Here is a 24,051-nt window from a genome sequence, read left to right as displayed (position 1 = left end):
AAAAAAAAAAAAAAAACAACCAAAAAACACAACACAAAAAGAACCAAACCAAAAAGAAAAGCCAACCCACAAATCCAGCCACCCAAATTTCATTGTCCTCAACAAATTCCTTTGTCCTCAGGCTCTTCACGTTTTGCCTTTTGGTACCCATTTAACATAGACATTAACACAGACTCCTTCAACACTGGCAATTATCATAAATTTTGCCATATCTAACTGGAAATCTCTAAGCAGTCATTCCAATATCAGGCACTGTAAGATACATCATGACAGCACCATCTCCGTTCACACTTCTCCAATATGCCCTTGATAGCTCATCTACTATATTTTCAACTCCTTTTCTGGATTGGCATTCAAACCTTCACTTGGTATTTCTGGAGTGTTAACAGCTGTCTCCCTATTCCTGGTGAATACTTAGCGAAGGTTCTTGAAAATAATCTCAAACACCTAGTGCTCTGTTCCTAGGGCTGCTCAAGTTTTCCATAGATGCACTAGTGGAGACCATTAGGAGCACTACTGTTGCAGTCACCCCTTGTGACATTGGTATCTCGGTTTGCTAAACGCTGCTTGAGATTAGAGATACACTTATAAAAGACAATGCAGAGGTGGGGTGGGAGATAAGTTGCAACATAAAAAAAGCAGATGAGGAACTGAGGCACACTTGGCTTTCAACCAAATATGCAGTGCATGCTCCATACAAACACATGGGAGAACAAGGAGGTGGCACATGAAAACCCTTAAATCTGTCAAAGGAGAAAAGAATAACAGTTCTGGATTATCAACAATGACCCGTCTCACAATTCAGCAAAAAAAAAAAAAAACAACCCCCAAAAAAACAGTGGCTAAAGATTTAGCTAGTTCTTTGGAGACTTGGGTTCAGTCCCTGACCTGCCGACAAGCTCTGAGGGCAGCCTTTAGAAAATGGCTTTGTTTGGTTTGATCTACCTCCCTGTCTGTAAAATGGGAATAGTGGCTTTTCTTTACTGCCATGCCAGACAGCAGAAGGTTGGAGCATGGAGGTGCTCGGATGCCACAGAGTCTACTACTGCTCCTCAAAAGTTGAATATTCCCCATCTTACTGAGTGATTTTTGATGTGCATGTAACAGAAGGTAGCTAGCAAAATGAAGCAATTAGTTCTGTGACATTTTCAGCTGCCTAACGAGTTTCTCTTCTGCTTGTCACACAAGTATTTCAGAATTGGAGCTTGTGTTACCAGTTCTCAATATTTTACGCTTTTTCAGGCTGCAATTCAACAGCTGTCTCAATATTACAGTTGGAGCCAACATATTCCATATAGATTTTCCTCAATATGTTGCCTTTTTTTTTAATAACCTTTGCCATTTGCCATGCCTCTTTGCGATTCATGGCTTGATCGTGGCTACCTTTTAATTAGAAATCTGGCACTTGAGTATTTCTCCTACAAATGTGTGAACTGAGGTTGTTTTAATGTCAGTGAGATTCATTTCTCTGAAAGCTCAGGTTTCTGTCCCAGCACTTTCCCCCAACTCTTCCAAGCTGCATGTCATGTGCTTGTTAGTCAGTTCTCCACAAAAATACCACAAATCTCATACAAAATGCTACTCTTTCCAACCTTTCTATTTTGCTTTCTAGGTTCATGAAAGTATTATATTTATCACCCATGTTATTGCAGGGCTTTTTTTGGTCCAGTCTCTGTTGCTTAGAGTTGGTCCAGAAAAATTTGTCCTTATAATGACAGCTCTATGTGCTATCATTGTCAGCATTATTCTCCCCAAAATACTGTACTGTATTGAGGATAAACTTCCTTTTTAATCCCCCCTTGACCCAGTCAAAATCCTTCTGGTGGGGAACTACACTGTGAAACTCCAGTCCTTCTCTCCCATCCTTTGGCATAGTTAGAGCTGCACTAATTTCCCACTTAAGTTCTCTGCCCTGACTTCACCATCCCTAATGCCAAAGGATGTGAGAGTCATACTTCATGCAATTAGGAATCACTACAAGTGCCTCTATTGATTTAAAAATTAAACTGACAGTATGTTTTAACCTATACATAGATTATTCTTTGAAGCTTTGCATTCCTGCTGTATTGCACATCCCACAAAAAGGAGCCCCTTTCCATGTGGGAAGGACGCTCTCTGGAAGATCCACCACTGTCCAGGGGTGGAACATGCCTACAGATGATTATATCTGAAAAGCTTGCAGTCATAGACTTTGGACCACCTGAAACACAAACTTTTTAAAAAATGTGGTATTTAGGAAGAAGGAAAATTTACCTCTGTATTTGATATTAATTTGAAGTACCTTTATAGTATTGCATGTATTCCTGGAATCAGACTTTATATAGGAACAAAAGTTTAATATGTTTATTACTAGGACAAGAGATACAGTCCCTTTTTATCCACTACACTTCTCAAGCAATCTGCAAGTACACAGGGAACATTCAAGACTTCGGGACACCTATATTTTTCCATTTCAGTTATACCATTGTATTCTTTTGCCTTCTGAAAATAGCTTATACAACTTGTTAAAATCTGCAAGTTCAGAACTCTTTCTGAACTTCAGAACTATTTTTAGATCAATCATATACAGCTCACCGAGTATCATCTTTGTTTTTGTAGTTTAAGCAACCTTCTTTCTTAATTCACCATATGGTACCAAAATCCGTGAGCAGTCCCTTGCCTTCTTTCCCAGCTATCACACCCGTAAATGCTGTAACTATTTTGCGTGTCTTAAAATTCTTTGTCCTATAAGGAGTAATCTCATCAGGCTCTCCTCTGGGTATTTCCCTAGTTCCTCTCAGCTAAAATCATTGCCTCCACTCCTCGTCCTCTTTCAGGCTCAGTTTCCCCCATGGTGCTTTTGGGTAAGCCTTCCTCAGTGCATCCCTACAGCATGGCTCCGTCAGGGTGAAATCCCGAGCTTTTCTTTGGGATGGAGCGGTTCAACGCCCCTCCGGCTCAACATTCCCTGCAGACAGTATCCCTGTACTCGCTCTGCTTCAGCTCAGGCTCAGGGGAGCAGTGCAGGAAGACTCGAGCAGCGCTGCAGTGGTGACGGTGCTGCCAGGAGACCTGTGCAAGGTGGAGGAGAGAGTCAGGGCCACATCCCCCATGTCCTGAGTAAACAGTCCAGCCTTTAAACTAATGGGTGAAGGGAGCAACCGCAACAGCCACCATGTGCTTTGAGTGCTTTCCCCACCTCCTACTTCTAAACAGCTAAGTGAAAGGTTTTGCTTCAACTAACTTCTTTCCATTTTTGCTCTTGTGAGGAAAACGGAAAAAAGTACACCTTGCTTGAGCCAAGAATGCCCATCACTGCGCATCCCCCACGCGCAAGAAGAGAAATGTTGGTTAGTGGTGTCAGAGGGAACAATTCTGGGTGAGCTACAGAAGGATAAATTGTCTCCTGCCATGTCAGATGAGACGCAGCTCTCTTGAACAGCCCCAATCAGTGCAATACCTCCAAATGTCTAAACTCGGTGATCCCTCCCCAGCCCAGCCCACCCTGAAACATTCCTGTGCTGCGTACGGCCCCCGGTCAGCTTGGTGAGGGCACTGGCCATCCCTGGCAGGGTGATGTTCTGGCTGGAGCTCCTGGACACCTAACTGCATGTAGCTTAAGCTGCCTTTGGAGGTGTCACCACTCTTCACCAGCCAGGTTTTAAAACAGTTGTCATTTGGCAAGTCAGATCCCATCTGGGCCCCGACAGGCCCTACGCAGGCATGCTCGAGCGAGTTATGGCCATGCTGTGAGCCGGCCAGAAGCCACATGACCATGTGAGCACCACCACAAGCCCTCGCAGCGCTCATTAGCTCAGGCTGGGGCAGCAAGAGCGGCCGGCAGTGAGCTGGGACCATGCACCACACGTGCCACAGCTGCCTACCGAGGACCGTGGAGCACTGCCTGAGAATGCTGAGCAATGAAACCAAAGGCTGGGAAGAGCTTTAGACACATTATTGTCAAGAAATCTGCCCAGGTGAGGACAGCAGAGATGGCCACCAAGAGGTCACCCACGTTTCCTAATGTACAGAGACAGCACTGGTTACTCTTAGGCAACAGGACATGCGCTCACCTAGCTATTTTTCCTGCCTGCTGTCACTGCTATAAAATATTCTTTTCCAGTCTAAGCTCCATCCTTTCCCCCCTCCACTTCATCTGATTTTGTTCCAGTTGTGTCTATTGTTCTCCTTGTGCACACCATAATAGTAACAACACTGGTACAGCCTCCCATACCCTCTGCTGATGGAAGTCACTGTCTGAACTTTACCAAGGGTCAGCACCAGGATTGCTGTTTCACAATAGCTAAACTGAGCCAGAAGGAGGTGAAATGATTTGCTGGAGGCCATCGAGCAGACCCTCGACAGCTGTGGGACAAGAAGCCAGGTCCAATGAGACCTTGATCGTTGCCCTCCCCACTTAGAAACTGCTCTTCCTTCCCAACGCACACACACGCAAGCACTGCACTGTGGGAATAGGAAATTAACCCTCTTCTTTCAGGATGAAGAAACCTTTCACAGCTGTTGTCAAAACCTGGCAATTCTGTGGCACAACCATGCCTGGGCTGGAGCAATAGCTGAGTATGTCAATGTCAAACACAAAAGCCTGCTCACCGAACATCACGCATACAGCAGGGGACTCTCCTCCCCAGCTTTCATCGGACACGGGCAGATCACAGAGGTGGCTGGGGGCTGACAGAGACTACCACGCTTCCTTCCCTCCCGGCCGCAGACTGCATCACCTGGACCTTAATGCTCCCCACTGGAAGATACATGCTTCACCGGCTGGATGCCTCCTTTTCCCCCCTCTGTTCCTCCTTTCTGCCCATCAGGAGAGCGGACCCACCTCTCCCTCAAGCCCTGCCCGAAAAGCCTCCTCCTGCCGCGCTGGGGCTCCGGGGGGCCGCCGGCTCGGTCCAGCGGCGAGATGCTGCCAGCAAAGAAAGCTGACGGTGAGCCGCACAGCCCACATCTTACCAGGGCTCAGCCAGGCAGAGCAAAGGGTTAAAAAATCATGAGGGATTTCTCTGCGAGCCATGGAAAGGACGAAGAAAACGGAAACCAGCCTGAATTTAAACTGAAGGACCCCATTCTTCTGCCAAGCCACTCGGTTCCTTAATCAACTGGGGCCTTGTTTCGCAGGCAGTCATCGGAGGCTTTAGAAAGTCGTTCAGACAAATCTGTAAGGGGAGAGCCACAAAGGATGTCTTTTCTGCGGCACTCTCTACCTAGAATATGCAATGCTCGGGGACGGGGCTGCCCTCAGTGGTGCTTCTGTACCGCGGGAGCACAATGCACAATGATGCTATAGGATACTTTCACTACTGAGCTCCTGCTTATTTAAATACGCATTTAATTAAGGCAAGTCCTGTAGGAAATTGAGCAACAAGCCTTCCCAATGGTACTTCGCCTCCTCCCCAAAATAAAATCTTTGTTGAGGTTGGGAGTAGGTTTCGGAAGCGCCACATTCTTCTCTTTTGGTCGTTAGCCCCGCAGTCCTGTTGCTTAATAGGTTTCTAGCTTCTAAGGAAGTACTTAATTACTTTTTTTGTTTTTAAGCTCAATCTAGTAATGCTTCCAATGATTTCTGATAACTACACTTTTATTTCTCATTATTATAGAGTTAGGAGGAAAAAATACCCTACATAATACCAGAAATCTGATTATTCTGGGAAACTTTGAAGTTCCCTTCTCCAGTGGTATTCTTTGATGTTCCTATTAAATAAATAATGATTTTACATCTAAGGTTTATCTTACAGTGCAAAATACACCATTATCCTCAGTGTAAAAAAAATCTTTTCATTGTTAGCCACCATAAACATCAGGCGAAGCTGTGATTCAGGAGTGCTTGAAGCTGACCTGCCCAGATATGGGGCAACGTGGTTTTTTCGCATTAACTACTTGTGAAGTAGAAACCGGCACTGCGGACAGAGGTGCTGCAACAGGGGGAGGAAAGGAAGAGGTTAGATCAAAATAGAGAAGGCACGCAGGCGAAAAGAAACTAGCGGACGCTCTAAAGACAGAAACGCAACAGATTAGAAACAGAATATGAGCCTTTTCATAAGATTTTTTCAATCACGGCCTCGGGCACTCTGTATGACAGTGGGAAATAGGATGACATTTCTGGAACTGTGCTGAATTAATAAAATAATAAAAAAGATGAGAATTTACTGTAGAAGGAACTCATTAAAGACTTCAGCAACAGTACATGCAGTACATCACTGTGTAAAGCAGGCCACCTAAATTAATTTATTTTTCTGTATTTACTTGATGTGATAATGGCTTTGACTGTAAATTTCGCAGGGTCTGGAGTTCAGAACTGCTTGGTACCTGGGCAGCCCTCTCTCCAGCTCTGCCAGGGCTTGTGCTCTGTGCCATTCGTTTGTGCCCCTCACTGTCCCTCTGCAAGGCTGGAAACTGTCTCATTTGCCACCAAATGGGTGGGTTCTCCCTGGGAGGGAGCTGTGCCGCCGCGGGCAGGATCAGGGGCAGGGGCAGGGGCAAGCTGACCAGGCTGCACATCCCTGAGCTGTGACAGAGAAGCTGCTGTAGAGCCCACAGGCTTAAATAAGAAGGTGGGTTTTCTGGGCAGCGGATGAGCCCCCAAATCTCTCTTCATCATCTGACTTTCACCCGCGGCATCCTGGCATGGGGAAGCCTCGCAATTCCCACATGCACGCTGGTTTGGGTGCCTGGTGCTGGGCTGGCGGGCACGACGCTCCTGCAAACACAAGGGGCTCCCGCTCCACCTGCCCGAGGTGAGCACCCACCCAGGCAAAAACCTTTACTTGTGCGTGCCAGGAAACACCCCCAGCAGTACCCTCACTGCAAATCACACAAGGAGGGGGGCGGGTGGGATTCACAGCGATACCGCAGGCCAGAGTGCGGAGCAGCAACATGCCAACACCGAGCACAGAGAGAACAGAAGGAGCAGGACAGAGAAGCAGAAGCTGGGAGGAGCGCTCTCGTATTTCTTCCTGCTTTTATACCCACTTTTATGTCCTGATTTCGCCGAGATTTTTTTTTTTTTTTTGCATTACAGATAAAACCTAGAAGCCTTCTCCATGCTTCCCAACAGCTGCCAAATATTCATCACACTCCAGGAATGGTATCCCTTCCACTTCCCTCCTTAGCCCTCACTTTCAGCTCTCACCTGCACCTCCCAAAACTTCCCTGAACCACTGCTCCTCTCAGCAGTCCTGTAACGCCTTTTGTTAGCGCTCTGCAACTACTCACCTCTGACAAGACTGGAAGAAGAAGTCCCCACATGCTTCTCAACGCAGAGAGGCAATCTCGTGCTGAAGCAGCAAGCCCCCATGCGACAGATTGATGGAAGCTGGGAGCTTACCCTGGCAGTACGCTGCTCTTCCACTTGTTTCCCGAAACAAACGTCTGTCTGCAGAAACCGGGGGTGGTAACCCCGGGAAGTGTTTACATCTGGAATGGAAAAAGCTGTGTTTAAAATCCAAGCGTAAGAAGTGCAGTGAGGAAAGGGTGTTTATTTTGGATGGCGGTGGAGGGGGAGGAGGATGCCGTGGTTGTGTTCCCTTGCACCACTGTGCGAGTGCTACGCAACCACCAGCCCTGTTCAAACCCTGCCACATACCTGTCCCAAAACAGAAGCAACCAGCAGCTGTGACCAGTAGTAAAGTGAACGGGAGAGAGAGCATTTATCTAGAAACCAGAGCTCCTTCCTGGCCTCCAGATTGCTGACCCATATAAATGTATCAGCAAGACCCATCAAACCACCTGTGGCTGGCTGATTTCTTCCAAGGGATGTTTCCAAAAGAAGGTTCCTCTGTCTGCACCCTGCTCATCAGAGACTAGTGTAAGGGTCCAGACTTTGTATGGTTCCTACACGAGGTAGCTAAGAGGAATTTGCAATGGGTTTCTGGTTTTCAGTCTCCTGAGCTGTTGAAACCAATTCAGCCTTGAGCATTATTCAAACTGATTTCCCTGTAGTCCAGTTCCCATTTACTCCATCCAATCTAACTAAAAGCTATCAGAGTAGTATTTCTCCCTCTGTCCTACCAGATGGGGCCTCCTAGGTCAGGTTGTCATATGCATAGTTATGGCCTGACACATACCGAACCTACAACACACAGAACGTGAGCTGCTTTTCTACGGGATGGACAACGTGATCCAAGTCAGCCTGTGGCTCGAGGATATCCAGAGGCGACAGAAGGAAGAGGGCAGGAACGCGCATGTGGGATGTGGAGAGGCCACCTCTGTTGGAAGCAGCTTGCATTTAAATTGGATTAAGCATTTCGTGAAACTACACCCTTAGTTACACGGGATTTATCTTCCAGTCCACTCTTAGTCATCACAGGTTGCCGCATCCCTCCCAAAGGCCGCTCTACAAACTGTGTGCTGCAGCACACTATCGTCTCCAGCACTTCTGCTCTCTCTGTGTAGTCCTTAAGCTGGATGAAGGCATTTCTGCACGCCAGCCCCACTAGCTCCCGACCAGCCAGGGGAGCGCAAAGCTACACCCGCTGTGGAAGGCCCTTCCAACGCTCCCTTCGTGTACTCGGGGATGCGGTAGTCAAGGGAAGCCTCAGGCTTGGGGTCTGTCCACGTTACAGCACAGCAGCTGTGCCTGACCATGGGGAGGAGTAACCAGACTGGGATGACACACCGCTGCTGCCCATCGGTCAGCAGCCGGCTCAGTTTCAGACAAACATGTTTAGCGTCTCATCAGCAAGCTGTGATTAAATCCTGGGCAGCACAAAGAACCGCAGGCAGGTAAATTAACAGAGAACAAATATTAGCTCCAGTCTATGTGGCCTGCCAAACTGTAGCTGGTTTCACATCCTCAAGTGAGTTCAAGCATGATAGCAGTTCCTAATACAACACGAGACTTCGGAAAAAGCCTTAAAACCGACACCGTGGGGACAGCAACTTGTGCTGCCTAAGAGGATGAGCTAATCAAATTACACAAAAGGAAGGGGATGGCAGTTCTTAACTTTCACCTTTTTTGAACGTCTGCAATTTTTCCAGGGAGGGTGTTGGTCCTTTCAAGAAACGTCACCTGTAGATTCACATAGCAGAAGGGTGTACAGGAAATTTTAGGAAATAACCAATGGACCATATATGTGGTTCTCGGCCCAAAGTCATCTAAACAGCCTCGCTGCTTCTTTGTCTTTTCATCTGCGGCAAGGCCATTGCACGGGGCATGGTACAATTTTCCCAGTTCACTAAAACTCATGAGCGTGCCTGTAGCGTTATCCAGCTGCTTAGGCTGCAGTTCCATCACTGGTTAAGCAAACCTAAAGTCGGTGTCACTCTGGTCCTCTCCTTTCCCTTGCACTGGCTGCGTGTTCCTACCTCTCTGCCTTGCATCGACGGTGGCATTTATCTGACCCCTGGACCTGAGTGGAGCTCCAGACTTCAATCTAGCAGAAAACTAACTGCAAGAAAAATGAATATTTTTTTGCTAATTTAATCTACCATAAAACTATAACTGATCTGAACCCTCCACAAGACCATTTCAAAAGACAAGGTACTGTAAGTTTAGGCTTCTCTTGCGTTTATCATTCTGCAAGATGTCTGTTATTTTTCAGAACCATAGACAATTCTATTTTGGAAAACATGGGTAATTAAAGACCACCTTCTCCAGAAACTCTTTAATTCCTGACTCTTGGTGAAAAAAAAATGCAACTCTGTTTCTATCAATTTCTTCTTTAAAGCATTCCAAGAAAACAAAAAGTTTGCAAGATTATTAAAAAAAAATTAGTTGAAGAAGCAAAATGTTGAGTAATTTCTTATAGTCTTTTACTGAAATCCAATAAACACATTACCAAATTACACTGTGTATTTTACTAGGCTAAGTTATCTTTGTGTGCATTAGAGGCACAGCATGGAAGAAAGACAATAAAAATATTAACCTCCTTCATGTAACTCAGTAGAGTTATAAAATATCTAATTGAATAAACTACATTTGACATGAACAAATGGTGACATTTCCATGTAACGTTGTCTTTTTGGCTCCCTGACAAAGAAAAGCTTAAGGATGATTTTTGTTTCCTAAGGGCAAGTTCTTCTATTTTTGTAAACTCAGCAATCAATACTAAAGTATGAGCATAAGCACTTTTAATTTATGAACTGTATACTTGAGCAAGTTTCATAGTTTAATCTTACGCATGTTGTTATAAGAATGTTTATTTTTGTTGTACCGGATAGAGCTGCTTAATGGAAAATACTGCATTAAAGCATAAAACCAGCCATATATGTAGAAAACCAGAAAAGGAATAATTAAGACGCAGCAAAATTAATACTGTGCAGATTTCTTGTAAGCAGAAGAGCACAGTGAACTTGAGGGAAAGCACAGCCCTGAACAGGGAGCCTGCACCCATGTCACCCCGAGGCAGAGGACCATCAGAAGTTGTGAAGATCCTCTTTGTGGCTAGCGCTCAGATGAACAGGCTTCTTCCTCCCTGGCAAGCACTTGGCACTCTTCTTTTTCACTTAAAGAGTAGGGCTCAGCCCTCATTCAATATTTGGCTTAGGTGCAGTTTTGTACCTAATTCCCAAGAGTGACGACATGGCTTGTCCAGCACGTCCCCTCCAAAGCGCTGCTCCAGCACCTCTGTTTGAACCGACTAGGGGATCTGCCAGTTTGCATGAAGCTGGGAGTCAGCCAGGAGAGGCTACATGTGTTGGTTTAAGCTGACCTAGAAAGGAATTACCAACAACAACACTTGTCTATAAAAATATCGCTCCTATTCATCTCAGAATAGGGAGTGGACTTTTACGAGACTAGCTGCAGAGTGAATCGCTGCTGTCCATTATTCACGGCTGAAATATAATGTGACCTGCTGTTAGTGTTAGGGAGAGGATGGCTTTTCCCACCAAGCCCATGTTTGGATCTGATAACGTGTATTTATCATGTAAACAGCCATCTCTCTCCCTTTGCGATGCTGATGCTAGTCGCAGATGGGCTGCGGGTTGCCATGCAGATGATAACATTGCAGGGAGTTTCAGTTAATAGTAAATGGAAAGTGGTTCAATCTGCATGTCTAACTAGAAAGGGCACGAGAGCCATCTTGATAATCAGTATTGATAATATACTCTAAATGCGAAGCAAAAAATAAGCACACAGAGCAACAAGGAGCACGTGTCACATGGTGACTCCAATAGCTGGTAAAAGACTGCAGCATCACAAAAGAGGAAAACCAGGAAATTTTTAAGAAAGCAAAAATCGAATTCGGCCCAGCCAACTTTGCCAAAAATAACATCAGAGCCAGTTCTTCATAAATATACTCTAACTGAGACCATGCATTAATTGCCAGATTGCAGAACGTCTATATACAGCCACAAACTTTACTTGCCAAATCCACGTACCAGTGTAGGTGAACACCACGTGCAAGAAGAGTGCGTGTGAAGAACAGGCAGACCCAGGCCAGCTGAGCTGTAGGTCGTGTCCTAGGAGTGTCCAGGGCTTGGGAAGAGAGCTCTCACCACCCTCTGGCAAGGGAACACAGGGCCAAGGCGAGCCCACGCTTGCATTATTGGATGTGGGGCTTTTTGTTCTGGAATTTGGCCTATGGAAATGTAACGAGACAAAACAGCAGGTGAGGAGGTTTGTTTCATAATTCTAACTCTCAACCCACATCACACACAACGAAGAAAAATGATATTTCCTGGCCCAGTTAGTGCGAGCTAGGATGAAGTCCTTATGACCGAGTCTGGGATCAAATGCCTCACACGGCTCTTACCTTTCTCAAAGGAGTCCAGCTTCTCAACCTGTTATGCAGTCATTAGTTCATGGACAATCATGTCATCTGAAGAACAATTTCTACACTGGCCAAACCAACCTCTCTGATAGCCTGCTGTCTTCTGCGAGTGCCAGCTTGCTTTCTTCTCTTTATGGAGGAAATACAAGACTTTCAGGAAAGGCTATGCACAGTATTTTTCTTAGCTCATTTTATATTAGCGGTGGCCTGACTTCTGCTAAGCATTCATTTGAAATAGATTTAATCGACTCATCAAAATAATGTATCATTTGAACCAAGGCATAGCGTTGAAGACCAGGCGAGTGTGGACTCCTTCACACCCTCTGTGGGCTAGTCTCGTCACGCAAGCAGGATTCTCATTTATTTAATAAAACACGAGAGCGTATGCGTATGCACACGAAAATAAAAAACTTTTACTGTGGTCTAAAAGTCCTCCAAGGAAGCAAAACCCACAGCAGACAGAACTAGGAAAGACATTCTGTGGCTGGTTTGGAATTTGAACCAAGGGAAGGACATTTTCCCCTTCGTCACTCAATGACTGCACCCAATGTCCATCCCAGTGGAGCCCACATTATGTCCTAGACATTAGTGAAGGACAGCATTGGCATCTTGGACACGGGTGAAAGACAGAACACATTCAAAAATACTGCATAACTGACGATGCTGGGACAAATCCCAATTCAGGGCTAGTGGTAAGCCATAGCGATTCCGCTGACCTAGATGCGGCTTCTCAGGCTGGAGTCAGCCAGCCTACTCATTTCCTGACGAGAAGGGCAGCATCTTCATTACCCACACATAAACAGAAGAGAGGGATGTCAGAAACTAACCTGGAATGTAGAAACAATTTGTGCATCACTTAGCAGAATGAAGGGAAACAGTACATGAGTAATTGGAGTCCTCGAGGAAGGGAAAACAGAGAACAGCACTGGCAAAGCTTAAGTGAAATACAAATGAGAGTGCTTGCGTGTTCCCTCATCCGCAGTCTCAGCTCTCCAGCCTCTTTACGCAGGCTTGCCCCCCAGTACGGCAGGCAACTTTTGTGCAGCCTACTATCTCATGATTTAATATCCGAGAAATCCACTTAATTGTTAATATTTTTTCTTTACGGTTTGCTTTTTCAGCTGGACCCAGACCATTTTTTTCAAAATGATCATCACAAGTTTACCTTTTCTAACAACAGTGCAGTGATTATGGATGCAAATTATTGCGGTATAGTTGTTGCCACGGAAATAAACTGCAATGTTATAAGCACAAAAATGAAGAGCCTGCTGCAAAGGAAGATGCGGCAGCCACAGTTTTGAGGAAGTGCTTTTTTGGTAATAAATGATGGACCAGTTCCCCCAAACCTCCTGAACTAGGGGAGGTAATACAGCAGCCCTGTTTTGCATTTCTGTAGAACTGTGCGTAATATCTCAAATCACTTCAGAAGCAGAGAGCGCCTCATACTTGATGGCTTGAGGTTAAATGGTAGTTTTGTCATAGCAGGAACTCAAGTGGGACCTTCTAAAGAGTTTTTGCATTACAGCCTGTTCCTCTGATGCTGAAATACAACCCCAGGAGCGCACAGTTGCCAAAAAGAAAAACACCCCCAAGACCCCAAAGCAGAAAAACTCTTTTGTAGCAATAATATGCATGCATGAGCCTGACTAACATACCTTGCAGCAGACCCATCCTTTCAGAAACTCCTCTTGGGCAGGAGGATTTCTCCACTGGCCACATCCTTTGAGCCTGTGATGCCACAGCAAGCTATAAAGGGGCCAAAGTCTGACATGATCTAGGAGGTCATTTTAAAGGGAGAAAATGAAAAACATAAAAATCAGAGTGGCTTAGTTCTCGCATGGTGAAGGTAAAAAACACTTGGTCAAAAAATAAGTACAAATTTTGGGAAAAGCTATTTCCTAATCTTGCTCAGAGGATCCAATAGACCATTAGCAACACCCCAACCCAACTGGTCGCGTGAGCCCCAGCCTCACACAACGGGCTGCCTCGACAGAGGTGCTGCATGCAGAGGCAGCAGCATCAGGGAGCACGTGCCGGGGAGAGACCTCTTTGGTACTCAGGTCGAAGACACGGGTACTATATGAATAATGAGAACAGCAGTAATTGCAGAGAAGCCCTGACGCCCATACACGCCGGTTTGCATCTCGTGAAGTCCAGCTCCAGGGCAGTGGGGGAGTAAGGAGCTGTGGGCGCAGCTACTGCCCCGCACTGTGCATTCACAGCGAGCAAGGGGCGCAGGGCCTCTCCAGAGAGGGGACGTGGGGGCAGCGGAGCAGGAGAGGACACAAGCCTACCGCTCTCACCACAAACACGTTCCTTCAATTAACAGAGAAGAGGCACAAGTGAGGTTGCACTAAAGCCCCTCGATTTTGTATTTTCTAATCCGCTTTCCCAGCCCCTCCAGAAGAGTCAGATGCCTAACCCGCCCTCGCCAGTTGGGGTTCTGCCTCGCTTGGTCAAGGCTGCCACTCCTCAGCCCCCGGCAGCTGCCCGTGCCCTCCCTGCGCGGGCGCCGGGCCTCCGGCCAGGCCTGCCGACAGACCCGCCGACCGCCGCCTGGGGAAAGCGGCCTCCTGGAAGGCGCAGGGGCAGGCACGGCGGGACGGAGCCAGCGGGCTGGGCTGAACCCACCCTCCGTGCGCGTCGGTGGTCACCGGTCATCAGGAAAGGAACATCTAGAGGACGCGGCAGCAGGCTGCGGGCATGGCCAGAGCCCACCCGCCGTCTGCTCTGTGGGCACACGCAAACAAACTTTGCTTTCGTAGTCCCAGGCCGACTCATGTCACAAACACTCAATTAGCTTTTAAAAAGTTAAATAAACAAACAGAGCAGGAGATTATAACTGATTAACTGAAGGGCAGGAAACATGAGAAGTTGGTTTGCTAGAAAGAAAAGCTCTTGTGCTGAGATCTCCGGTAATTAGCAGCAACAAGACCTACAGAAATTTATGAGGGGAAAAAAAAAAAGCTAACCCTTCCTGTTTAAATGTTCTCTTTTCACATGTTTTGCTTGGAAGACTAGCTTAAACTACAAACACAGGCTGCGTCTCAAATACAGAATAGATTCATGCTCTGCGAAAGTCGTAGACTCAGATTGCAAATCAAATGAACATGGATCAATGCAAGCTTTTTTTTTTTTTCTTTTTTTTCTTTTTTTCCCCTCTGCCCCAAACTTGTGTGTTTTGTTAACAACTGTCAGATTGACAGCTCGATACTTTCCCCCAAGCACCTGGAAGGCGGCTTGGTTAATGCTGGTAAGTGCTTCGGGTCCCGCTTGGAACACCATGGTAGACCGAAACCACTAGACAATAAAAGGAAGACTGCCTTCCCCGTTACTGAAGAGTGTGATTCGGTAATAATTTAGCAGTTTCAGTTCAGCAGTGGCTTACGTGACCTGTTTATCAGTCTGTGGATTGTGCAGCAGCCTGCCTGGTTCCGTGGTGCCGGTTCAGGAGTATTCTCCACCTGGCTGCTGGAGCAGCGCAGTCTCCCCCGTGCACGTAATGAGATCCCCAGGCAGAGCTGAAACCCTGACCTAGATTTCAAAGGCTCTCCAAGCTGTGTTTATGCATCTTCAGCATGGCTGTGTTTACTCTTTTAAATTGCAGATAAACTGCAATTTAAAGAGAACCCTGGGTCTTTCCTTTCAGTTTAAGTGCGTTCATCTCTGCTTCGCTCTCCTGGCTTTGGCTTTCTTTCGCTTTGTTGGGTATTTCAGAAGAAAACTTAAATCAAAGTTAAGACTTGCCAAAATTGATAGCAAGCCTTAGCATACACTTGGAAAAACAGCACTAGCAGACCAGCAGTGATTTCACTGGAAGGAGGGCAGCAGGTCTGATCCTGACTGAACATCTAGAGCTCGTTAGCGTCAGGTCATTATTCTGCATTTCGGTGTGGGAAGGTGCCAGGTGCAATTACAGCTCCAGGATGCAGGTCTCTGCGCGTGGTTAAGGACAGCGCTTAATCTCTGGTACAAAAGTGAAGGAGAGGAATATTATTCCATTTCCCCAACAGCAAATTGCAAAAAAAAAAAAAAAAACAAACCCAAAACCCAAGGTAAATCTGCATATCGATACAAAGTAATGTAGAGAACCAGAGGTGGCTCTCAGGAGCTATTTGGCCAAGTTAGGCCCCAACACCCAGGCAATACCCCCTGCATGGGAGAGGGGCTGGACACCCCAGCAGTGCTGCTGGTGGGACTTCCGTAAGTCCTCAGCAGCAGTCAGACTCTTCCCCAACTGAGATCAGTGGCAGCAGGATGAGGCCGCCGCAGAGGATTCCTGAAAAACCCTCAAACACAGAGCAGCCCTCCTTCCCCTTCCAAAAACAATCGTGGATCTGGGGAAGAAAAATCCCAAAGCTTGACCGCCTTCCATTACAGCACCTGGCTGCTGTTTCTCTGCGCGCACGTCCTTGCCGCAGAAGCTGGTGAGGTTATGAACACCCGTGAACATCTTATGGGAAACAAGCAGAGCAGGGAGGTCCCAAATTTCCTTTGCTAGCTTACCACTATTGGAAAGCGTGGAGCCCTTTTTCCAGGCTACAGCCACAGACACAGGAGGTGGCATTAGGCTCCTGGGGCAGTGATCTTGTACTTGTGTAAAACCGCGCCTGGGGAGACGCTGGAGGTCCCCGGTAGAGGGTGGGTGCGGGTAGCAGGCACGTGCTCTTTGGAGCCTGCTGAAGCCTTGGGCACATGAAAAAGCAGATGAGTGGGTGACAATTAAAGTGTTGCATGTTTTTGCCTAAAAAAAGCTCTCCCACAATCTCACCCCATTTATTTCAGCACAGCACTGAACTGCCATTGATTTACACTTACAGGAAAAAAGAGAAGGAATTACAATGTTTTACTTCTTTACATAAATACTTTCTATTTTAGTGCCTACCGTTGTGGACTTCCTTTGCAGCCCAGCCCAGAGGCCCCGGCGAAGGGTGACGGTACTTGCAATGGTAAAAATACGTTTTCAAAACCATTTTTAGAAATACCTGTCAGCATTTGGATATCTACAGAGCTGTGAAAGTCCAGCTGCCCCTGGACAAGCTGTCACCCAACAGGACCATCCCAGCAGCCAGCCTGGTGGTTACACAGGTTGGAGGCACAGGTCTCCACTGCCAGCGTAGGTGGGAATCGGGGAAGAGCTCTGCTGTTCTCAGCCCATCAGTTTGTACTCTGATTAATCTTGCTGAGAAAAAAAAACAACACACGCAAACAACAGGACTGAGAGGTGGGAAAGAGTAGCAGAATCAGGGGTTTCTGCACTCGGAGTCGGGCAAGGCTGGAAGAGCTTTTAAGACCGAGAAGTGAACGCAGCTCAGCTTCGAACACATGGGAAGCTGGAGATGAAGTCTGAACAGCCTTCTTACATCAAGACCTTCCTTTTCACCTCTGCTTTCACTTTGTGTCAGGTACCACAGCCCTTCCCCCCTGCCTGCTCTTTGTGCACACCAACGGAGCCCACACAGAGCTGATTTCTGCCCTGTCCAGCTCCCAGTGCCGTACAGAGCTGTGCCCGTGCCCAGGGACTAGTCCCGGAGTAAAGACCTGCTCTGTGTGATGGGAAGTGAGAGGATGGACGTTCAGGTGAGCAAGAGGTCCCACTCCCATCCCCGCTGTGGGCTGCGCCCTCCCGAGCAGCCCCGTGCTGGGGATCTGGGAATGGCACGGCTGCTCGGCAGGTCAGACCCCTCTCTCCTCTGGCCAAAGGCTACCCCACCACAACACCCCTCGGAGCGGCACTGGCAGGGATAGGGAGCGACACTGGCAGGGATAGGGAGCAAGGGGAGCCAGCCCACCCCTTCCCGTCACAACGCACGGCTCTGCCAGACTAAGCAAATCCCTAAATCACTCCTCACTGCGTGAAATGCTGCTGTGAAGCCACCTCCTCATGGGCATGGGACCCTATACCCAAACCAGGACAATGTCTCTCACTCGGGGTGATTGCCGACCAAAAGAAGAGCAGCAAAGCTTTGTCCAGGAAGGAACACTAGCTCTTCTTTCAGCTGTGCACTGAGGAAAGTTTGGAAACGGGTCCCCATAATGAGGTGGGTATTGCATTTCTGTTGTTCTGCAGAGGCTTGTGAAAGCCAGGCGCTGCCTGGCACAGCACCACCCACAGCAGCGGTTCCAGCAGGCGACCGGGGCTGTTTCTACTCTGACCATTTTCCCCACAGATACATTCATGAAACTGTCTCTACTCAAAGCCCATTGCTGGCCCCACTCGTGCAGCCTCGACACTGCCCTGCTGTGTTCAGCTGGGGCTTTTGATAACCCTATTGCAGGATGAAGTCCCCGTTTCTCAACCACTTGCATCAGTACCCTCTTCTGTTCATTGTTAATCTCCAAAACATGACTGTAAAATGATACTGTTGGTTAAATGAGAAAATCTAGTTTTTTCCAGTCGCCCTGGTGGCACTACCACGCTCTGTTATGATGGCCATGACTGTATACGTTACAGTGCCCACTACATCTCCCCATTTGGGCTTATCTCCACTGGTGCAACTTGCCGGTGAGGCCATTTGGTGCATCACCCACCCCGTCTCGCTCTCTCAGCTCCAGTCTGTTCCTCTGCTCCTCCATATGGCACAAACCAGGGCTGTGATGCTGATTAGAAGCGCTTTAAAATTTATCTTGCTCAATTTACATCTTCAAAGGTCTCTGAAAAATGTAAATCTGTATTTTTTTGGGGGGGGAATAAAAAGTACATTTTTGAAACAGCTCCTGTTTAAGCACATGCGACAAAAGGCAAGGAAACGGAAGGCCAGGCTGACCAGCGAGGTGTGGGAACCTGTTTTCCCCCCTTTGGCAAGTGGCTGGTGGCCAGGGCAGTCACCGGTGGCAACTCCAGGCTTGGCCCTACCCGGTGATGACAGGCATGGTCCAAGTGAAGCACTGGGCTGTCAGTGGGGGGCCTGGGCAGCTCTGGCAGGAGTGGCGTTTCCTCAGGTGGTTAGCAAGAGGAGCAAAAGGCTGATGAGAGGAAGCGTTGGGGGATGCCCGAGCAGTGGGATGAGCCCACCCGGCTGTGTGGCTGCAGCGAGGAGAGGGGCTGGAGGAGCCCCGTACCTGTTTGAGACTGCCGTGGCTCCCTGGGGGATGTGTGCGCATCGCGGGCTTACTTATTGCCTGCCTTTTGCGATGTGTCCCTGGGAAGTGACATGTATTAGTACAGATTAATACGGTAAAAAAGATTTGGATGCTCCACTCGCTAGCTTTTAGAACAGATGGCTGCTGCAGGACCCCTCTGCCTCAAAAAAGGCTGTGCGCCCTCACCTGTCCCGGCGAATCCACCGGGGGAGAACTCAACCTTCAAATTAGAGATGCCTGGGAAAAGTAACATGAATAAACAACAAGCTACCAACCGGCAGCGCTTGCGGATGCCCCAAAGGTGATACAGGTTCTTTTATGTTCTTCTAAATTAGATTCACAGGAATTCATTGGGTGATGCCAATGCTGCAGGCCCAGGAGCACTAAATCATCCTTTATGGACACATAAATACATGTTTCATTCTCTGTCACATTTAGTATCGGCAATGATTTCACACACAGCTGTAGATCAGCTCCCTTTTGATCGCAATCTGCCACCCTTTTCTAGTCATCCCAATTTATAGCGACATTAATAGTTCAAAAATAATAGTGTTTACTGTGTACTAGATTTCAATAAATTAGGAGGAAGCAACAGTTCCTAACAAAGACTCCAGAAAGCAACAAAGCTGGCCTGAATGTAAGCTTTTTCACTCCGATTAACGCATCCTTGTCTATTGGCAGAAAGTTTCCATTGCAGCTGTGAGAAAATAATTCCACGGATTATGTCACATCGATTCAAAGTGAAATTCAAAGCCAAAGAGAAAGCAGAAAAGCATTCCCTATGTCCTTACAGAAAATATCACTGCTTCAATTAGGTGTTACAGATGCTTGGAGTAAACATATTTTCCACTGGTTTTCTTAGAACCATACCCACTTAAGTCTCCAATATTCTTCTACACGTTCATTTTTCATCCCAGTTTAATACCACGCCTCTGGGTGTTAGTGGTTAAGGGGATACTGCCAAGCAATGCAAGCCAAGAAAAGCTGGGATAAGAAGGGAAAATACAGCCTTTATATAGTAAATAAACTTTTCAGCCTTAATGTTATGGCTGCTGTCAGCATAACTCAGAGGGGGGAAAAAAATAACCCAGTGCTAGTTGTACCTTTCTTTTCTTGGACCATGTGAATGTCCAGTTCTCCAGTTTTCAATCTGTTCCCAATCCAATGGAAATAATGCACACAACTGAGCATTGAAGCCTCTAATAAATCTCATCTTTGTGTGGAATCCCCGGGATTCATAATGAAAACAAAACTAGATAAGACTTTTCAATATTTCAGTAAATACCAACTTTTTTTCCAGTAAAAACTTGAGTTCTAGGGAATCTAAGTATCCTGTTGATAGCACAAGCACATAGCAATAAGGTCAGAACTGAGACCTCGAGCATCTGTAAGTAGTACACGTGAAGTGCACGTAAGTACACGTAACACCTGTTTGGATCTCTTCAAAACAATAATAAAAGTTAGCAGCCTTGTCGCCAGAATAAACCGGGAACATCCCAAATGTGAACGCTGTGGAACATAAAAACCTCCTCACCTACAGAAGTCCTTCCCAGGAGCGCTGGTGGTCGGGGCAGCCCAGAGGCAGGAATGCCAATGGAGACGCACCATCCTCGCTGGCTGCAGCTTCGCCTTCCCATAGCACCTGCGATGGGAGGTGGGAACCGTGGGTGTTTCACTCGCTGCCAGGGAGGCTCCAACTTCTTAGTCCTCGCAGCGCTCGTCTCCGTCCTGCTTATGGAGCCAAGTCCCCCTGAACGTGCCGCACTGTTCTCCACGTACACCAACAGGAATCTTTCACCTGGAGTTACTGTCATGTATATCATTCCCTTGCAAAAGTGCGGGCAGGGGAGAGAGAGGGGAAGAAATCACCGGGTTGATAGGTGTTGTAAATGCAGCTTACTTCAGAGCTAAAAAATCCTGGCAGAGGGTACCCAACGTCTGGGAGAATGTTAATGCCCAGATATAAAATTTGTTTCTTTATTTCTCTTTATTGGGACTCTATTTGGTTACAGTGTATTGTGATAAGATCTATTTCCTATGCTTGTCTCTTAAATTTAAATCCCAAAGCAATGTTTATAAACATTACAACCTATCAGTTATCACTGCAGCGCAGGGCTGAATTCAGATCAGTGACGGTATGCATAAATATGCCGCGTAGAAGTATATCTGCAACACTTTCCTAAACAAACCTCTAAGATTTTTTTTTTTTTTAAAGAGAGGCTGAGAAATAATAAAAAATAGATAATATTAGCATACCCCACGAAAAAAAATAAAATGGTTTGACCTTGTAGGAATAAACGTAGCCACAGCTCCATTTATCACATAAAACCCCCCAATAATAAAGGTTCGCTATTTTGGGGGAGGAACCATCTCTCTTTATTCCTCTTTGACAGCAGCAGGCACAGCAGGAGCCACGGCAAGCACTCCTAAGCCCTGCAATAACTCTGCATTACAGCCATTCCCAAGACACAGGCTCTGCCTGTGGTCCCAGGGGAGCAGCGCAGGCAGGCAGCCGGATCGGCGTTCCCCGAGCATCCCCTGGCTGGTCACGAGTGCTCCGCTGGGGAGCAGACCCGAGGGTGAAGCCTTGCCCACCGCAGAGCGTCGGGGCTCGCTGGGGCGCAGCAGCACAGCACCCTTCCCACCCGTACCTTGCCCTTTCCTGTGAATAGCTCTGTGTTCTGAGTAGGTGGGGAAATCTGGGTTTCCCTCTTCTGACCGCCACCGCGGTGCCTTCCCCCCAGCCCCCCAGGGATGCCGTGCAGGTTTTGCTATTCATCAACCACGCAGGAAAACCGCAGGTCCTCTCTGTTTAGGATAGCAGGTCAAGTCTGTTCCCAGAGAAATTATTGCAGGAGAAGACAATAATCAAAAGCAGGATAGCTTCTTCCCAGCCCCCAGCGCTGCACCGAGCGCCCTCCGTGCCAGCTTTCTGGCTGAGGGAAGCGAGCAGCTCTATTTAGCTCGTGAAATTAACAGCTAAGGTAACAAGGGCTACCTGCAGCAGCTGTACACCTGAAAAGCCTAGAAATTACTGCCATCAGAGGCATGGCAGTAAGAGACCTGGAGACGCCTGTCCTTTAAAGGCTGGATTTCTCCTTAACATCTCTCTTCTTCTGCCATAAACGCAGGCGGGGGGAGGATGCCGGTAAACACAACCTGCCGCAGAGCCCGCAGATGGCCCAGCTGTTACCATAAACGTAGATGGAATGGGAATATTTTCATCAATCCAAGGAAAATGTAGTTGTAACGGTTTGTTTCCACAGCCCAAGCCCTTTTGCAGTGCATTAGCGGTTATTGCTCCAGCCTCTTGCCTCCCTCGCCGCTACATCCGGCTCTGGTGTGGAGAGACGGCACCGCTCCTGCGCACAGCCTGCCCGAGATGGTGCTCATCGGGGAGAGGCTTCAGGTTTCTCCCCTTCCATTCCAGCATGGATCGCGGTGTGCTCTGCAGGGTCTTCCTCCCTGCGCCCAGCCTGGCTGCTGGGCTGGCTCAGCCATCTCCGCTGGCCTCACCCCACCGCTCCAGGTGGTCTCCAGCTACAGCTTTCGGATTCGGGTGGTAAGGGCTAGTCACACACAGAAAGGCTAATGGATAACGGGGCTGGCATTCATTACAAAGCATTTGGAGATCAAGTTGCTGCACTATATATCTAATTTTGGATGCCTCGGTTTGAAAGCATTAATTTACCAAGTTATTTCCTTATTCTACTGCAATATGGAATAGTGTTAATGCTTAAACTATAGCAAAAAAACAATCCCCCAAAGCAAAGATAATGGTTCACCTTGCATAAAATGCTAGCAGCTTAGCTGGGGTACGGACTCTGCCAGTAGAGCCCCGGCTGCGTTATCAGCATCTTGGTGAAGGATGGGCGCAGGACTACTCAAAGCCAGGCTCTGGCAGCAGCACGGCATCCAACAACCCTCACCCGCTTGCGAGACACCTTCTTGGTGTCTTACAGGAACAGGTTTAGAGAGAAGACATCCTTCTATTAACCAGCGGCACCTCGGATCAGGGGCATTTTTCCCTGTTACAAATTCCTCAAGTTAAGGAAAAACAAACTGCAAAAGAACATGTCTTTTACAAGTGCTCTGTGAAGTAATACTGGGGAAAAAAAAAAAAAAAAAAAAAGGATAGACTCATTCTCAGCCCCACCCTCCCTTCAGTTCATCATGAAAAAGTACATTTCTGCCCTCGTGTTATTGGCAGCAGCTTGAGATTTCCTTCCTGTCACCTCGTAACAGAGCGGTTCTCTCCCCACCACGGCATCCGTCTGGCTTACTGTCAGCTCAGAAACTTTCCTGGGGATTCCCAGCATCGGGTCCTGACGCCCCCACCAGCCAGGTCCGCTGGAGAAATCCACAGCCATCCAGAGCCGTACGGCGGTGCGCTCTCAGGGCTGTTGCTCTGCCGGAGGATGACGCAAGCTGCAATAAGCTAAATGAGATTTTTTACCTTCCGTCCCCAGGATGGGACATTTCTCTCCAGTGAGGTTAGGTGTTCTCCAGAAACTTTCCGTAACCTTTGGCCAACTAAATAGTTGCATGTGAGGAGAACAGAGAAAAGAGCCCAAATTTGCTTTTGCAAACAGCGTGGCTGATGAGATAAAATGAGAATGCTTTTAATAGCAAAAACATGTTTTCTTTGGCCTACATGCGACCTAGAGCTTTCCAGGTGCTCAAGCTCAAACTGGTCATACAGATCTAGAGAGGCGTTAATTATTTAACAGGCACAAAAGGAAGCCTGAGGAAATGATTCCTCCTTCCTCCTATTCAGTGCACGGGTACAGCTATCCCTGGCTCTGGGATCACAGCCGGACTTTGCCTCAGCTCTGAAAGCCTGAGTTTTGTTTTTCCCTTCATTTCCCTTCCCGCTAAAGACCTCCTTGAAGTTTGTCCGTGCTCTCTTAGCAGGAGCGCAGCTTTGAGCGAGCCCGGTTTGAAGGCAGCTGCTCAGGCCCCGCAGACGGACGCTCGCCCTCGGAGGTACAGCTGGAGCCCACCAAAAACTGATGCCAACAGCTTTGTGTTGCAGTTCTTTAGTTGGTCGTCAGAAGGGGTGCGGGGGGTAGAACTGCTCTCTTCTTGACACCGGGTGAGAGCCGCCTGCCGGGAAGCAGGGAAGATGCTCCGGGGACCAACGTACCACTGGCCTCGCCAAGCCACAGCCTCCGTCCCCAAACAGCGAGGTGATCTCCTGCCCTGCTACGCTGCCCGTGCACCCAGACCCCGGGGGCCGGGGGCTGGTTGTCCAAGT

At 47.6% G+C, this 24,051-nt stretch overlaps 1 protein-coding gene across 4 annotated transcripts in view; it reads right to left on the bottom strand.

Annotated features, from left to right (window-relative positions):
• The window catches only part of SERPINE2 (serpin family E member 2), a 59,392-nt gene extending 37,762 nt beyond the window's left edge, over positions 1–21,630 (bottom strand). Inside the window, exons 1-5 of one of the 4 annotated variants that reach the window (XM_082487338.1) lie at positions 20,329–21,630; positions 13,367–13,485; positions 11,694–11,840; positions 11,320–11,519; positions 7,213–7,413 (exon numbers count right to left, since the gene is read on the bottom strand). The gene's annotated coding sequence lies outside the window, so the exon portion shown is untranslated. Of the gene's footprint in view, positions 1–7,212; positions 7,414–10,498; positions 10,539–11,319; positions 11,520–11,693; positions 11,841–12,427; positions 12,473–13,366; positions 13,486–20,328 lie in introns of those variants that run through there. The other 3 variants (XM_082487339.1, XM_082487340.1, XM_082487342.1) reach the window with 3 other exon arrangements.
• Between the last annotated feature and the right edge of the window lie 2,421 nt (positions 21,631–24,051).

This window comes from Vanellus vanellus (assembly GCF_965231255.1).
Source record: "Vanellus vanellus genome assembly, chromosome: 8".
Lineage (NCBI taxonomy): Eukaryota > Metazoa > Chordata > Aves > Charadriiformes > Charadriidae > Vanellus > Vanellus vanellus.
This window is presented reverse-complemented; position numbering and strand designations above follow the sequence as displayed.